We start from the raw sequence: 19110 nt of genomic DNA, 5'->3' as shown, positions 1-19110 counted from the left end.
GTACAACCAGAATGGGAATAAATGGTCTCATTTCCATAGCTCCGATGAAGTGCTTTATACCGGTCATTTAACTGTGGTCCCTTGCAGGGATTACTGCACCCGCGCGTATTTTCCAGCAATTTGTTAACAAACACTAAACCGATGAAGCGGTCGGGGAGTTATGTAGCAGTCGAGCAACAAGACGTCTTTGAAACTTCGCCTTGGTAGCTAACTTGTCATATTTTAACGGTTAGAGACGATTTCAATATAAAAGCAAATGAGATCAGATTTAAAAATAAAAGATCGGGTACATTTACCCCCAACATTAAGGCTACAGCGAGAAGTTTGGATCCTGTTGCGGACATGCACAGTTTGAATTGCGTCGGTGCATTTTGAAGGCACTCGAACGACATAGGAAGTCTTCAAATAATTCGGATGAGCGGTCGCATTGCAGCCCATGGCAATAAGGGAACATGTCCGCATTTCTATGGAAATTGTGGATCAGCTCCGATGAGCTACGTCCGAGAGTAGAAACATAGAAACATAGAAACATAGAAAATAGGCGCAGGAGTAGGCCATTCGGCCCTTCGAGCCTGCACCGCCATTCAATATGATCATGGCTGATCATCCAACTCAGTATCCTGTACCTGCCTTCCCTCCATACTCCCTGATCCATTTAGCCACAAGGGCCACATCTAACTCCCTCTTAAATATAGCCAATGAACTGGCCTCAACTACCTTGTGTAGCAGAGAATTCCACAGATTCACCACTCTCTGTGTGAAAAAAAAAGTTCTCATCTCGGTCCTAAAAGACTTTCCCCTTATCCTTAAAATGTGACCCCCTTGTTCTGGACTTCCCCAACATCGGGAACAATCTTCCTGCATATAGCCTGTCCAACCCCTTAAGAATTTTGTAAGTTTCTATAAGATCCCCCCTCAATCTTCTAAATTCCATCGAGTGCAAGCCGAGTCTATCCAGTCTTCCTCCATATGAAAGTCCTGCCATCCCAGGAATCAATCTGGTGAACCTTCTCTGTACTCCCTCTATGGCAAGAATGTCTTTCCTCAGATTAGGAGACCAAAACTGTACGCAATACTCCCAGGTGTGCTCTCATCAATGCCCTGTACAACTGCAGCAGAACCTCCCTGCTCCTATACTCAAATCGCCTCGCTATGAATGGCAACATACCATTCGCTTTCTTCACTGCCTGCTGCACCTGCATGCCTACTTTCAATGACTGGTGTACCACGACACCCAGGTCTCGTTGCATCTCCCCTTTTCCTAATCGGCCACCATTCAGATAATAGTCTGGTTTCCTGTTCTTGCCACCAAAGTGGATAACCTCACATTTATCTACATTATACTGCATCTTCCATGCATTTGCCCACTCACCTAACCTATCCAAGTCACGTTGCAGCCTCCTACCATCTTCCTCACAGCTAACACTGCACCCAGCTTTGTATTATCCGCAAACTTGGAGATGTTGCATTCAATTCCCTCGTCCAAATCATTAATATATATTGCAAATAGCTGGGGTCCCAGCACTGAGCCTTGCGGTACCCCACTAGTCACTGCCTGTCATTCTGAAAAGGACCCGTTTATTCCTATTCTTTGCTTCCTGTCTGCCAGCCAGTTCTCTATCCACATCAATACTGAACCCACAATACCGTGTGCTTTAAGTTTGCATACTAAGTACGAGAAGAAAAATTAGTATAACTGAATTGCCACGCCTGTCGACATTTAGTAACCTAGCAATGACTATGTGGTGAAATAATTCTAAGCACAAAAGGGCGGAAAAATGAAGCAACGCCACCAGCGAACTGTTGATAATGAATGGAACTTCAACAACAAATGAAGAGTGAGGAAAATAAAAACACGATAAAATTCTTTCGCCAGTCTGACGTCGTCAATTCCCCGTAATTAATCTGTTGCAAGAAGTGCTTACCAGGGATGCCAATCGCGGTAACAAGGGAGTAGAATATAATGGAAAAATCGTCCATCATATCCTGCTGTTGGAGGGTTCGTTTCTGTCCAGCTCTGCCGGAGGCACGCGTTATCGAAATCAGCAAATTATTCAAAATGCTTCCAAGGGATTAAAAAAAAACAGGCATCAGAAATTAAATGCAAACGAACACAGTAAATGATCTCTGTTGAATTCCATCCAATCCAACTGTTGCACAGATCTGTGGTTCCCTTTATGAGAACGTGATTGAGCTTTCGGTGCGCCCAGCCCGTTCAGTGTGCAGTGTTGTTCAGATCCCGGGATGACCCTCATTTATAGAACTCAAGATACGCCTGATCTTGAAAATAACTTGCGCAATATCTGTTCAGTATCGTCATTTAACAAAGGAGCCTACATTTTCTAATCCATTGCGCATCAAATCCCAATGGAGAAACAACGTTTGTTTTCCATAGTAACACAATATAGATAGTAATCATGAGATAATCGCTCCGATCTTTACTACGATTGAGGACCACTCATCATTTAGTGGTACGCGTGGCAGCGGTCCAATACAACCATCCCTTTACCGAATCTATTTGAATACTGTTTGTCGCATTCTATCATGGGGAGTGGATTCGCTACTCCAGTTCAACCGTCGGTAATCTCAATGTAACAACCTAGGTTGAAGCATTGCTTTATATTTATGGGGTGCCTCAACATGAATGCGGTTTGTCATTCTTCCATTTTGACTCCATTGTTGCTCTTGGCAGACCGGCGTTCGGGGTAGCGACTCTCCATGGCCAAATCCAGACTGGGATCGTTCGCAGCCGACCCAACAGTTGACCACCATAACATTTGTGGACGAGTAGATTACCCAGGTTTACATCTCCTGCTGACGGGCGCAGATCTTGGGACAGTCACAAACCAGACATTCTGTTAATTTGAAGAACGATGTTTTCCTTGCATTCAAAAAATAACATGTTAAATCATTACGATGAAGTGTCAAATATGATTCATGAAGGTGATACAGGAAACGGAGTAACAATTAAGAACATAGAAACATATAGAACAGGTCTAGTAGGAGGCCTTTCGGCCCTTCGAGCCAGCACAGCCATTCATTGCGATCATGGCTGATCATCCACAATCATTGTGATCATGGCTGGTCATCCACAATCAGTAACCTGTGCCCAACTTCTCCCCAAATCCCTTGATTCCACTAGCCCCCAGAGCTCTATCTAACTCTCTTAAATTCATCCAGTGATTTGGCCTCCACTGCCCTCTGTGGCAGAGAATTCCACAAATTCACAACTCTCTGGGTGAAAAAGTTCCTTCTCACCTCAGTTTTAAATGGCCTCCCCTTTATTCTAAGACTGTGGCCCCTGGTTCTGAGCCCCTCAACATTGGGAATGTTTTTCCTGCATCACACAACTGGTGTACAGGTTATCATTGTTCGGCATAGACTCAGTGGGCCAAAGAGACTGTTTCCACACTGTATCTCTAAACTGATCTAAACTACAGAGAAAGTTCAGACAAACAAAGGTACATGTTTCACATCCAACACACCAGGGTCAATTTATCTACAAAACTGCATGTCTTTGGAACGGGGGGAAATTGGAGCAGCCCGAGCACTAAAGTGGGTGGTATTGTACATAATGAAGATGGCATTGAACATTTGCAGCAAGATTTTGATCAGTTGGTCAGGTGGGCCATGGAATGATTGATGGAATTTAATACAGAGAAATGAGAGGTGTCGAATTTTGTCAAGTTTAACATGGACAGGACCAACACAGTGAATGGTCGGGCACTGGGGAGTGTTGTAGACCAGAGGGATTTAGGAGTGTAGGTTCAAGATTTCCTGAAGGCGGAGTCACAGGTAGATAGGGTGGGCAAAAATGCTTTTGGCCCATTGGCCTTCATCAGCCAAAGTATTCAACATCGAAGTTGAGAGGTCATATTATCGGACGACGAGACCACATTTATAGCATATATTTCAGTTTTGCGTACCAATTTATAGGAAGGATGTTGTTAAGTTGGAACGGGTACAGAAAAGATTGACAAGGATGTTGCCAGGACTCTGGAGTCTGAGCTATAGAGAGAGGTTCAGCAGGGGAGTGCAGGAGGATGAGGGGTGATCTTACAGAGGTGTACAAAATCAAGAGAGGAGTAGATCAGATAAACACACAGTCTCTTGCCCAGAGTGGGGGAATCGAGAACCAGAGGACACAGGTGAAGGGGATAGAGTTAAATGAGAGATACATTTTTTACATTAGATGGTTGGTTTATGGAACGAGTTGCCAGGGGAGGTAGTTCATGCAGGAACTATTGTCATACTTAATAAATATTTAGACAGGTATATGGACAGGATAGCTTAGAGGGATATGGGCCAAATGCAGGCAAGTGGGACTAGTGTAGATGGGACATATTGGTCGGTGTGGGTAAATTGGGCCAAGCGCCTGTTTTCACGCTGCATACCTCCATGACTCTGACACCTGGGGAAACACCATGCGGTCACAGGGAGAACCTAGAAACACTGTATAGATAGCACCCATGGTCAGGAATGAACCCTTGTTTCCGGCGCTGTGAAGCAACAACACTACCACTGCTCTACTGTGCTGCTCTAAATTGTAAAGTTCAATTTGCTCTCTCTTTCCTTTCACCGTTTGCACACCCTGTTGTAGTCCGGAATGGTAGGCACAAAATGCTGGCCTAACTCAGCAGGACAGGCAGCATCTCTGGAGACTAGGAATGGTTTGATTGTCTTCATGCATGCAATGAATTGCCTGGATGGCACATAAAACAAACCGAGTTACACGTGGTAATAATGAACCAATACCAATAATATACAACGTCCCAAGCAATCTCCATTGCGGTACAACCATCACTTATGCTCATGAGTCAAATTAGATGTAGGTCAGCACCGCAATGGCAAAAGGAATGTCTTGACGCGGCCGAATTATTTGAATGATGATTCATAAAACTCTTTAAAAAGTACCACTAGGCAATCCTTCAAATGAAACGTTGAATCGATTCTTTTAATTCATTAAATCGACCATTAATGAATCCTTGTCATTAGAACATAGAACAGCACAGCAGAGGGATGGACACTTTGGTCCACATTGCTTGAGCCAACATGATGTCAAGTTAAAATGATGGCATCTGCCTGTACACCAACAGCAGATGTCCCAGCACAGATCTCTGCGGAACTCCACTGGTCACAGACATCCAACCAGAATATCTTCCCTCCACCACAACACCCTGTCTTCTATGAGTCAGCCAGTTCTGAATCAATACGACCAAGTCACTGTAAATTTGATGCATCTTAATCTTCTAGATCAGCCTACCATGAGAGACGTAATCAAAAGCCTTCCTAAAATCCATGCACACAACATCCACCACCCAACTTCAATCTCCTTCGTCACCTCCCAGAAATACACCCATGTTCGTAAAAAGAGACATGCTGCGTACAAAGTCGTGCTGGCTATCCTTAATCAGCCTATTCTCTTCCAACTAGGAATAAATCCTATCTTGAGGAATTCTCGCCAATAGTTTCCCTACCACTGATGTGAGGATCACTGGCCTTGAGTCCCCTGGATTCTCTCCACTTCCCTTCTTAATAGTTTTCAAGGGAGAGTTAGAATTAGCACTTCGGACTAACGGAATCAAGGAATATGCACCTATTTCTATGTTTCTAGGTTAAACAAAAGAACATCATTGGCCACTCTCCAGTTCTCCAGGGCATCACTTGTGGGTAAAGAAACAAATATCCTTGTCATGGCCCCTCAAATCTCCTCTCTTGCCTCCCTCAATAACCTGGGATAGATCCCATCTGGCCATGGGACCTACCCATCTTAATGCTCTTCCACAGCCTCAGCACCACCTACTTCTCAACCTCAAACTACCCCAGCATATTTGTACATGACCTCTTTGGTCTTCGCCACTTCAGCACTTAGTTTCAATTGTTCCTTCTGTCTTTTCAATCGATCGCTCTCCCTTCTCCAACCTTCTTCTTCTTGCAGTTGTCTTCTCCTCCTTTCTTCTTCTTGCAGTTGTCTTCTCCTCTGTTCTTCTTCTTGCAGTTGTCGTCTCCTCCAATCTACTTCTTCTTGCAGTTGTCTTCTCTTCCGTTCTTCTTGTAATTGCCGTTCTTGTGCCTCAATCTCTTGCATCCTTTCCATGAACGCAGCCTGTTCAACAAGAACGGCCATTTTGGCCTCGGTCTCCTTACGAGCAGAGCGTGTCGAAGATGCACGAGATTTGATGCTCAACTTAGAGATCGAAATATTTGAAGCACTATCTCCAGGTCCGATGGATTCTCTGTCATCGCCACTCTGGAGGGTCCGGCCTCACGACCTACTTGTCTTAGCCATTCAATAACATCTTGGTTAAATGTATAGAGACATTCTACCACCTGCCGCATCCATTATTTCTCTTGCTTATCCCTTTCTTCTGGTGCTAATTGTAGCAGTCTTAATGTTTCGTAGATGCCGTAGATTTCGTCTTTGAGGTGGTTAAAATGATTCAGATTGAACCGCACCTCTGCCTCCTTTCCCGATTTTATTAGCTCTTTGATGTTTTCCATTGTCTTCTCATCCATCTTATATTTACGTCTCTTCAGCTACTCATTGCTTTCATGAGCCAGGTCTTTGCCAATTTGAGCCGTGTTCTGATATCGTCACCTTGTGACTCGCATCAGATTTAATCTCAGACATTCTAAGCTTGTTGAAGAACACCAGATGTGCTTTTGGTCCCTTAACCAGCTTAGCTATTTCAAACTTTTGTTGCCTACGTCTCTTGCTCAGACAAGCTTTCTGAACTTTCCGAAGAGTAAATTCCAATAATTCGTTCCAGCTCAGGCAGATTTTACGATGAATCACTCCAGTTCAGATAAGATCTCACACTTCATCTCTTGTAAGGCAAATACTGACTGAACATCCCGAGGAGTTGATTCAAGCTGATCGCTTCAGCTTAAGATGGAATTTTACGATATGGAATTTTATGATATAGCGGCCAGCTTCTCGTCTATCAATTAGCTCCCAAGCTGCCACTTGCATAGGTCGGGGAAACGATAATCTTTTGACTCAAGCAATAACAATAACAGAGACCTTCTCGACGTTTGAGTCAGTTAGACGTTTTTATTTGAATTCGCAATACAATATATTGGCCTATCTCTTGTCATCGACTGGGTATTGCTTTGCTAGGTAAAATTCCATATCTTACCAGAGTCTATGCGATTGATACGAATTGCCAGATTTATCTTCGGTGGAAATCTGTATTAATCTTTTTGTCAATAAGATCTACAACCGAATATATCTTGGCTAATGAATCTTTTGGCAGAACCTTTGGCTGAACCTCTGTCAGCGCCTTCTCGTCTCCCACTACCAACATGTACAAAACTGCCGAAACTCTAGCTCCGCATACGTAATACGTAAGTATACGTAATACGTAAGCATCGCATTAACTCTACAGTGTCCAAACTACAGCAGGATACAAGGTAATAATAATAATAATATGCAAAAATAACTAATAAACGCAAAATGGCTCATGCACCGTGTGTACCCTCTCCAGGGACATGCGAGTCCGGACATAGGCCCAGAACAGAGGTAGGCAGCCGACTCTGGTGTTACCATCAACTGCCTGCTGCGTGGACCCTTTGATGGCCATCTTAGCCAGGCCCAGGAGCAAACCAACAGGTAGATCCCACCCTCCCAATCACACCTACCCACTTCCTACCTTGTGCGCAAATACCAAAATTGTGGGTGTAAAATGCAACCAGAACTTGAGGAGCAGCCCCTGCAGATACTGGGACTGCAGCCTCTCACACTCCATATATATGTGGAATATGGTCTCTTCCTAGCTGCATAAATGACAGTCGGCTGCCGAGACCGTGAACTGAAATAAATATCTGCTCCATGCCACAGCTCTGTGCAACACTCTCCAGCCTAGGTTCCCGATGTAAAGGGGAGGACTCCCTTATAGAGAGACCTCCACTGGGGGTGGATTGTTCCTTGTGTGTTTAGGATAGTTTTGGTGTGTGGGGACTGCTGACACAGTGGGCCGAAGGACCTGTTTATGTGCTCTATCCCTAAAACTGAAAGCTATATGTTAAAGTCTCCACTGATTGCCCTTTCATCCCTGTTACACATATCTCAATTACCTGCTTTATGCCACGCTCATGCAAAGTTAGACAGATTTGGGAGCCTTTGATTGTTGTCCCTGGAATGCTGGAGTTTGAGGGGAGACCCGCTGGAAGTATATAAGATCATGAGAAGCATAGACAGGGAAGATGTCAGAACCTTTTTTCCCCAGGATGGAAATATCAAATACAAGAGCACATAGATTTAACGGGAGAGGGCAGAGTTGCAAAGAGATGTGCAAGGCTATCTGTTTACACAGTTAGTAGAGGGTGCCTGGAACGCAGAGTCAAGAGTGATGGTGGAGGCAGATACAATAGTGACGTTTATGATGCTTTTGGATTGGCACATAGATATAAATCAAGTAAATGGAGGGATATGGATTTTGTGCAGTGTTTGGCTTTACATCGTGTTCGGCACAATGTGGGCTGAAGAGACAGTTCCTGGGCTGTACTGTTCTATGTTTTAAAGTGACATCCACTGTTTGGTGACAATGTTCTATTTGTCATATATGCAAATGAATAGTGAAATTATTTTTGCATATATTACATGCACAGGTGCCTTATTCACAGTCCAAAATCCGGTCGGCCCGCACGCTCGGGAAACTGGAGCCACTCCTGTGAACCGACATCCATTTCCTCGCCTAGCCGTCTTTGTGTCTCATGGGCATTACCTTCACCCTCCTAACGGTCCCCCTCCTAGCGTCCGACGTCTCCAGCTCCCTCCAAGTTATGCCGACCGACGAGCCTTCATGTGGGTCCCCGGTCTCACCAACCATCAAGCCTTTGGGCATGTTCCCAGTTACAACAAACATGCAGCCTTCGGGCGAGCTCCCGCCGACCAACGAGCGTTCCGGGCAGGCACTGTGGCCACCGCACCTCGCGAACACTCATAGACGTATTTCACTAAAGATCTGGAGGTATTTCCTGTCAATGTTGCCGTCCTTTGAACTTTACTATTGCTGCACGTTCTACACCATGATCTGCATGGTTCTTCTGTATGATTCTCCAGCGGTCCAACGCCCACTCGTGCTTCTCTCTTACTCTTTATATAACTGAAGAAACTCTTGCTATCCTCTTTTAGATTATTGTCGAGCTTACCTTCGTATTTCTCCCTTTCTCCCCGTATTGTCTCTTTAGTTGACATCTGCTGTTATTTAAAAGCTTCCCTGTCCTCTGGCTTCCCACTAAAGTTTGCTGTGTTATACGCCTTTTCTTTTAGTTTTATAGTGTCCTTGACTTCCCTTGTCAGTCACGTTCGCCCGTATCTCCCACTAGAATATTTCTTCCTGTTTTGGTTCTCCTGCTGCAATCTTTCAGTAATTGGATCACACTGATTGCATTCAAATGTATCATAAATTAATTTATAATTGTGAATGTTCTGGGTATTCAGATACTTTATTGTGAATTCTCTGGGAATTCAGATACAGCACATTTAATTTTATTGTTTTGACATTTTTGTTTTGAATCTTTTCACTGTTTAACATCTTTGCCAGTTATTTTGCTGACTACTATTCCAAATACTCCTTGCTGTTTCCCTTTTCCCATTGCTGATTTCCCTTCACTGTTCCCAGTTTCTCACTCAGCTACTATAACATCTCTCAATAGCTCTAACAAACCCACTGCAAAATTATTGCGTTTGAGGCCCACCTATCCCACTAAAGGCTCCAAAGACTCATAGATCCATTTCTCGATTTACTCATTCATGTCCTTTATTGTATAATCTCTGTACTTGATAGTATATTGCCTTGATGTAATCTGAAGATTATAATCATTGAGGTCCTGTTTTGTAAAATAATGTTATCCGCTTCTCTAAACTCTATTGCAAGAACTTCCCTTTTTCTACCGATGTTCTTAGTGTATGGACCCCAACTCTAGCTGTTTATCCTTCCCTTTCAGAATCAATTAGCAATCAATTATTTGTTTGACCTTGTCACCAAGGAAGCAACTAAATGCCCTGGAGTCTCAATTCCAGGCACCACTACACCGGTCTGTTCCCCCTAACTATTGAATCTTCTGCAATTATGACTTTCTTACAGTTCTTCCTTGGGTTAAAATGGCGCTTACTTTAGTTTAATTATGAAATATGGGTGATCCCAGTTCTGACTGCAATATTCTAACACCCGGTCCTCCCATCCCAAGCAGTACATCAGCACAGTTCAGCAGCTTGGTTAGACTGCACTTGGAGTATTTTGTGCGGTACTGGTTGCCCCATTACGGGAAGTATGTGGAGGCCTTGGAGAGGGTGTAGAATTGGTTTTTGGACAGATGATGACTGGATTAGGGGGCATTAGATACAAGGAGAGGGCGGCCTGACATGGATTAATTCCACTGGAATGACAGAGGTTGCGAGGAGACCGGCTAAAAGTATATTAAACTAAAGGGCACAGACAGTAGAGACAGTCAGAATCTTTTCCCCAGGATGAAAAAGTCAAATATCAGAGGGAATGTCTTTATGGTGAGTGGAGCAAAGTTCAAAGGAGATAGAGTCAGACAGCATGGACACAGTGCCTTCGGCCCAGCATTTCGATGTCCACCAAGATGTTCCATCTTCACTAGTCCCATCTGCCCACATTTGGCCCATATCCATTTAAACCTTCCCTGTCCATGTACCAGTCCAAATATCGTCTAAAGGTTTACTATCACTAGCCTGAAATGCCTCCTCTGGCAGCTGGCTGCATATAACCACCACCCTCTGTGTGAAAAAGTTGCCCCCGGGTTCCCATAAAATCTTTGAAGGCATGAGAGAGGAGCTGGCCAAGGTCGACTGAAAAAGGATCCTAGCAGCAATGCCGGTGGAACAGCAATGGCAGGCATTTCTGGGCATAATCCGGAAGACGCAGGATCATTTCATTCCAAAGCGGAAGAAAGGTTCTAAGGGTAGTAGGAGGCAACCGTAGCAGACAAGGGAAGATATGGATGGAATAAAACCTGAAGAAAAGATGTATAACACAGCAAAGATAAGCCGGAAGCCAGAGGATTGGGAAACTTTCATAGGACAATCAGAAGGTAACAAAACGGGCAATAAGGGCTGAAAAGATGAAGTACGAGGGGATGCTGTCCAAGAAAATAAAGGACAGTAAAAGCTTCCTTCGATATTATAAGAGAAAAAGAGTCGCAAAGTCAAATATGGGTCCCTTGAAGGCAGATACGGTGAAATTATTATGGGTAACAAGGAAATGGCAGAAGAGTTGAACAGGTACTTCGGATCTATCTTCACTAAGGAAGACACAAAAAATCACCGTGAGATACTGGAGGACAGAGGATCTAGGGGGGGTAGAGGAACTGAAAGACATTTGCATTAGGCAAGAAATAGTATTGTGTACACTAATGGGACTGAAGGTTGATAAGTCCCCTGGGCCTGATGGTCTGCATCCCAGGGTACTCAGGTAGGTGGCTCTAGAAATATTGGACGCATTAGTGATCATTTTCCAATGTTCAATAGATTCAGGATCAGTTCCTGTGGACTGGAGGACAGCTAATGTTATCCCACTTTTCATCAAAGGAGCTAGAGAGAAAACGGGGAATTATAGAACAGTTAGCCTGCATCGGTGGTGGGGAAGATACTGGAGTCAATTATTAAAGGGGTAATAACGGTGCATTTGGATAGCAGTAAAAGGATAAGTGCAAGTCAGCATGGATTTATGAAAGGCAAAACATACTTGACTAATTTTTTGGAATTTTTTGAGGATGTGATAAGTAAAATGGACGAAGTGGAGCCAGTGGATGTAGTGTATCTAGACTTTCAGAATGCCTTTGATAAGGCCCCACACGGGAGATTGGGGAGCAAAATTAGAGCACATGGTATTGGGGTAGGGTATTGACATGGATAGAAAATTGTATTGCAGACAGGAAGCAAAGAGTAGGAGTAAACGGGTCCTTTTCAGAATGGAAGGCAGTGGCGAGTGGAGTGCCGCAAGGCTCGGTGTTGGGGCCGGAACTGTTTACCATATATATTAATGCTTTGTAAGAGAGAATTAGAAGCAACACTAGCACGTTTGCGGATGACACAAAGATGGGTGGCAGTGTAAACTGCGAAGAGCTTGTTAGGAGGTTGCAGGGCGACCTGGACAATTTGAGTGAGTGGGCAGATGCGTGGCAGATGCAGTGTAATCTAGATAAATGTGAGGTTATCCACTTTGGCGGCAAAAACAAGGAGGCAGATTATTATCTCAGTGATGTTAGGTTAGGTAAGTAGGGGCAGTGCAGCGAGACATGGGTGTCCTTGCATACCAGTCACTGAAAATTGGCGTGCAGGTACAGTAGGTTTTGAAGAAAGCTAATGGCATGTTGGCTTTCTTAACGAGAGGATTTCAGTATAGGAGTAAATAGGTTCTTCTGCAGTTGTATAGGGCCCTGGTAAGACCACATCTGGAGTATTGTGTACAGTTTTGGTCTCCTAATTTGAGGAAGGACATGCTTGTAATTGAAGCAGTGCATCGTAGGTTCACGAGATTGTTCCCTGGGATGGTGGGACTGTCATATGAGGAAAGATTGAAAAAACTAGGCTTGTATTCACTGGAGTTTAGAAGGATGAGAGGGGATCTTATAGAAACGTATAAAATTATAAAAGGACTGGTCAAGCAAGAAGCAGAAAATATGTTTCCTATGTTGGGCGAGTCCAGAACCAGGGGCCACAGTCTTAGAATAAAGAGGAGGCCATTTAAAACTGAGGTGAGAAGGAACTTTTTCACCCAGAGAGTTGTGAATTTGTGGATTTTTCTGCCACAGAGGGCATTGGAGGCCGAATCACTGGATGGATTTAAGAGAGAGTTAGATAGAGCTCTGGGGGCTGGTGCAGTCAAGGGATATGGTGATAAGGCAGGCACGGGTTATTGATCGTGGACGATCAGCCATGATCACAATGAATGGCGGTGCTGGCTCGAAGGGCCAAATGGCCTCCTCCTGCACCTATTTTCTATGTTTCTATGAATTAATTGTCCATGATTCACATGGGCTCACGAACCTTGGGGGCAATTCATAAATTATAAGCAACATATGTACTTTGTCGATTAAGAACAAAGGGGAAATTTGTCAAAGATAAATTGTAAAGCTTCAAGAAGACAGCAAGGCATAGGGATATGTAGAGTGCTTTAAAATGCTTCAAGTCCTCTTCATGTGTTATAATAATTCTGTGCTTTAAAGAAGGTTGAAACTGAGCATGTGTAACTGACACTCACTGCAGTCTACTTTAGTCAGATTCTGTTCTCTGTTGCCAAAGGACAAACCTTTAAAATGCTTAAAGTCCTCTTCATGTGTTATAATAATTATGTGCTTTAAAGAGAGGTTACGCTGCTGTGTCTTTCAGAGGTGCATGATGTATATATTTTTAGACTAATCGGAAGAAGGAAAACAATTTAAGTGCCTTCTGCAATAAACAAACCATCAAAGGAAGATTCGTATATAAATACATGAATCATTGTTCTCGGAGATTGCTCCAGTGATCACTCTATTTGGCGCTCTTAAATAAAGTCGTGATTGTTTTATCCGATCTTTGTGTTGTGTTTTAAACTTTCCTTTAACATCCGCAGAGACAGCACCCCTGGTCAAGGTCGAACCCAGGTCTCTAGCGCTCTGTGACAGCACATATACAAACTGCACCATTATCCAGTCGCCGCTCCATTTCCCTCGCTCCATCTGTCATAATCTGCTGTTGGACACACGTCACAGTGGCGTAGTCCTCTGGAACATTAGAAAAGTGCCGGACTCCGGTCATCCTAGAAGCGCCACGGCACCTAAGCCAAGAAAGTGTTACCAAAAAAAAAGTTCGCTTTAACGCAACATCTCTCCGCTTCGGCTCCTCGCTGAAGCTCACGAAGCAAAGTCTCAGTGCTTATCCTGAACAAAACACTTGGTGCTCAAAGCACAACCTCTCTCAATAAGGTCGCTTCCAAGTAGCCGCTCACTGGTGCTCAACTTCAATTGTACACCACCAGGAATTGTCACTCCGAACACTAACGGCTGCTATCCCCCCTCCTTTCAGATGCTCATTTACAGGTGAAACTCGGAACATATCAAACAATTCACAACACCCTCAACTGCACTGTTGGATCACAGATCAATGCAAACTATGAATGTCTGCACTCACAATCTCTGCGTATCGCTTCGCAATTCAATCGGAAATACTTGTACGTTCTCAAATAAAATAACCTTGTCATGTCCTCAATTGTGAGAATAACAGTTGATCCTATTTCCTGTATCACCTTCATGAATCATTTTTTGTCACTTCATTGTGCTGTTTTAACATGTTATTATGTGAGTGCAAGGAAAATATCGTTCTCCAAATTGCCAGAATGTCGCGTTTACGACGGTCCCCAGATCTGCGCCCGTCAGCAGGAGATGCAAGCCTGGGTACTCGACTCGTCTATAAATGTTCTGTTGGTCTACTGCTGGGTCGGCTGCGAACGACCCCAGTCTGGATGTGGCCACGGAGAGTCGCTACCCCTACCATCGGTCTGTCGCGAGCAGCAATGGAGAAGAATGGAAGACCGAGAAACCGCATTAATGTTGAGGCACCCCATGAATATAAAACAATCCTTCAATCTAGGTTGTTCCATTGAGATTACCGCCGGCTGAACTGGAGTAGCGAATCCGCTCCCCATGTTAGAATGCGACAAACGATATTCAAGTAGATTTAGGAAAAGGATGGATGTATTGGACTGACGCCATGCGGACTACTGATTGACGAGTCGTGTCAATCGTAGCAAAGATCAGAGCGATTATCTCATGATTACTACCTATATTGGGATACTATTGAAATAATTTTGTTTCTCCATTGGGATTATAAAGGGAACCATAGATCTGTACAACAGTTAACTTGGATGGAATTCTACAGAGATCATTTATTGTGTTCGTTTGCATTGAATTTCTGATGTCTATTTATTGTTTTAAACTATTAGAAGCATTTTGAATAATTTGCTAATTTCGACAACGGGCGGCTCCAGCAGAGCTGAACAGGAAGGAAGCCTTCAACGGCAGGATATGATGGCGGATTTTATCGCTATATTCTACACGTTTGTTGCAGCCGTTGGGATCCCTCGTAAGCACTTCTTACAACAGAATAATTATGGGGAATTGACGATTTCAGACTCGTGAAAGAACCTTATTTTATTTTCCTCACTCTTCATTTGTTGTTAACGTTCCATTCATTATCAACAGCCTCTCAGTTCGCTGGTGGCGGTGCTTCATATTTCCGACGGTTTTTAGCTTTTATAATTCTTTCACCGAATACTGATCGCTATCACTAAACGACGAGCGATGTGCCAGTTCATTTATAATCATTGCTCATCTCGTATCTCGGGCCCAGCTCATCGTATCTGATCCACAATTTCCAAGGAAATGCGGACTTGTTCCCCTTGTTGTCATGAGTTGAAATGCGACCGGTAATCCGAATTATTTGAAGACTGCTTATATAGTTCGAGCGCCTTCAAAACCCACCGAGGTAATACGAACTGTCCATGTACGCAACTGTCCATGTCCACTGCTCGCTGCAGTCTTATCATTGGGGGTAAATGAAACCTTTTTTTTGGAATTTTACATTTGAGTCGTCTCGAACCGTTACAATTTGAGAAGTTAGTTACCAAGGCGAAGTCTCGAAGACGTCTCTGGTACTCCTTTTTGCTCTACCGTTACGTAACTCTCCGCTGGCTTCATCAGTTTGGGTGTTTGTTAACACCTTGCTGGTGAATACGAGCGGTAATCACTGCGAGGAACGACAATAAAATGCCCGCTATAAAGCACTTCATCTGAACGATACAAATGAGAAGATGTATTCCTATTCTGGTTGTACGGATGCGTCGAGGTTATGGATGTCCACGACGCGTAAATGTGCGGACATTTGTTTTCCAGAAGAGCGTTGATTGTTGCAATTTGTCACGTTGTTTCTTTTCTTTCTTTCTCTCAAGTTAATCTGCTTGCAATCGGCATTCTCTGCCGAGGAAAGTGTGGTCTCTCCAAATGCATCACCTGCTATCTCGTGTCGATGTCTGCGGCGGATCTAATGGTTGTGATCATCGAAGTCCTGATGTACGAAGTGATTGATGCATACGATATGTACTGGATTCATGACCAATTTTCTTTATACTACCTGGCCCTGCTCCTTAGAATAGCTCCGTTCTGTCTTGTTCACTATACCTTTTGCAAGGTGGTTTTAGATTGGTCTGTGTGGCTTACGGTCGCTTTCACTTTCGATCGGTTTGTGGCCATTTGCTGGGCTAAGTTTAAAACGAAATACTGCACCCCAAAAATTGCGGGATTGATTATTGGCACAATCTGCATCACTTTCTGCTTAAAGAACATACCTTTTTATTTCCGGTATATGCAGTCATCACGCAATTATTCCGGTTATTGGGCGTGTTACACTAAAACCACTTTTCTTGAGATTGGGGGGTTAGAGAGTCTTTATTGGGTGGACGTTCTGTTGAACCCGCTGCTTCCTTTCTTCCTCATTTTGACCCTCAATTATTTGACTGTCAGTCGGATCCTGGTGGCGAGCAGACGCCACCGGGCGCTGAAGGGGCAGAGAGATGGCAGCAAACAGCGAGAACTGAGATGGAGACCCGGCGACAATCCATTATTCTCCTCTTCACCCTGTCTGCGAGTTTCCTTCTGTGCTGGGCGACAACCACGCTGGTCTTCATTCTCATGAGATGTCTCTACACAGACTTGGAGACGTCTATCCGGCTTTATTATGCAAAGCAAGTGGGGTATGCAGTTCAGCTTCTCAGCTGCTGCGCAAACACCTTTATTTACGGAGTGACTCAGACCAAATTTAGAGAGCAACTGAAGATTGCGATAATCTTTCCCATTCCCCCACTTGCTAAAATGTTGATGTACTGTGTATCGAAAGGTAAAATGGTCCAATAACATTCTTCTATTCTGAGAAAGCAAAGAAGTTCTGCACCTTCACTGGACACGACCTCGGTCCACCCAGTGCACGCTAATCTGATATTAAATCTAATCGAGGTCACAGTCTGAGTCGTCTCGCTTCATTCGTTTCCAATATAGAATGTAAAGATTAGTTTCAAGTCGGGACTAATTTTCAAGCAAATGTTGTTTATCATCAATGGCGTATTGTCAGTTAACGTTGTTGGTAACGTGCACAGCTACGGATAGCGACACACCCTGTGAATCTCGACGTCTACCCGAGGCCTGTGAATGACTGACAACTATTATCGCTGTATTCAGTGACTGATTCCATTACTTAGTAAAGCAACGCTTCAAATTAACGCGGTGTGAAAAATAGATACCAATGGTCACAAGATAGCCACCGTCGCTTTTTACCCGAGAACTCTCAAGCGATTCCTGACTGCCTGTCCAATGCAAGGTTCGCGCCCAGTCAGTTGTATGATTTTGCAACGTATCCCCTTCTCAGTTTTTCCCGAACCGACCTACGGGAATAGTGATAAATTGTGCTCCATAAAGCTTTAGAAATTCCCGTGAATTCATTGTTAGTCGCCGGCAGTTCCGCCGCTTCCTATTGTAACCGAATGACTCTTTTCTCTGATATACATTGCATGAAATATCTATGGGGTGATGTGCCACTGACTGGTCATGTCGGCATTCTTTGTTCACTCCGATTTCCCATTGAAGCGTGTCTCCTGTGTGTCCGGCAATTCTGTTCTCGCTCACCATGCCCCCACCCCACGCGGAAATCCCCTGGTCCGTACACCAGCCTTTGCATCCGCCACACCATTCCCTAGTATTTTACTTAACGTAGAGACCTCTCCTTCTGATTTTGTTAACCTATCAAATAGCTTCCTGCCCAGGTACATACCCCTGCAATCAGATGATTACCTGTTCCCACACCTCCTCTCTCACGTCCATCTATTAATCCAGGTATGACAAAGGTACAGAGGCCCCTTCTCTAACGCTGGAATCGGCACAGTCTACATCTGTTCCGCCAGCTGCATGCCTCCCTTCAACTGGCTCCGCTCCTTCCGGTCCACTCTCCAACCCGCCCTTTATTCATAACTTCCCGCACCCCCTCCATCCGCACATCGCCCCTTGCCCGATGCTCCCCACGCTCGGAGCTCCCCACCCCAATGCCTCTCTAACTTCTACCGGCTCCCTTTCGCCGCAAGCTCCCACTTGCTCGGCTGCTCACTGGCCTGGCGCCCACTGGCCCGGCTTTCTGCCTTGAACCGGTGCCCCTCCATGGCCGGGTCCCCACGCCCGCTACCCATCGCCCTCCTAACATGGACCGCTCCCTTCACCGAGACCCCTCATCCGTGGGCCACGATTCGCCCGTCCCCACTTCACCCGTTCCCGCCGTGCCCCCCTGAACCCGACCACGACTTCATCCACACCTTCCTTGCCCTACCCCCCGCCCGCCCCCCCCCTCACCACAGCATCGTACCGGACTTCCTCTCTCGTCACCACATCTTCCCTGACGCTCCGCACAGCACGCCCCCACTCTCCATCGTCCAACGCAAGCCCCCCCCCCCCTAAATGGCCACGTTGGGGTCTAATGGGCCCTATTGCTTCCGAGCTACAATTTATCCCACGATATATTTATAAAGCCTCTTTGGTTACCCTTATCCTCTTCCGCCAAAGTTTTGTGACCTCCGCCCCCCCCCCCCGTACCTCCGCAAAGTATAACGTGTCAGTAATTCAGATGATTGTGATTGCCTATACCCAACACATGCAGCCTTTCATTGTTTTGCCCAAAGCCTCAATAACCCTTTCACACAAGATCCCTACCACTGCCAGTCTTGCCTTCTCTCCGACAGGACATGCAGACCTTAAACTCTCGCTATGTCAGAGTGTATTTCAAAGCATCCAGCTTTCCATGTGTCCGTTTCCCCCAAGAAACATACATCAATCTATTTTTTCAGCCTGAAGAAGTGTCTCGACCCGAAACGTCACCCATTCCTTCTCTCTAGAGATGCTGCCTGACCCGCTGAGTTACTCCAGCATTTTGCGTCCACTTTAGTATTCTCACGCTCCTGTCCAAAACCGTCGAGATTTACCCTGCTCCTATCTAATTGAGGATTTGTCCTGTATTTTTCCATAACTGTTCGAAAACTAATAAAACTGTGGCCATTGGCACAAAGTACT

General features: G+C 44.7%; 1 pseudogene; it reads left to right on the top strand.

Moving 5' to 3' along the window:
- The window catches only part of LOC144612316 (tumor protein p63-regulated gene 1-like protein), a 316908-nt pseudogene that overhangs the window by 12728 nt on the left and 285070 nt on the right, over positions 1-19110 (top strand).

This window comes from Rhinoraja longicauda, chromosome 44, assembly GCF_053455715.1.
Source record: "Rhinoraja longicauda isolate Sanriku21f chromosome 44, sRhiLon1.1, whole genome shotgun sequence".
Classification (NCBI taxonomy): Eukaryota; Metazoa; Chordata; class Chondrichthyes; order Rajiformes; family Arhynchobatidae; genus Rhinoraja; species Rhinoraja longicauda.
This window is presented reverse-complemented; position numbering and strand designations above follow the sequence as displayed.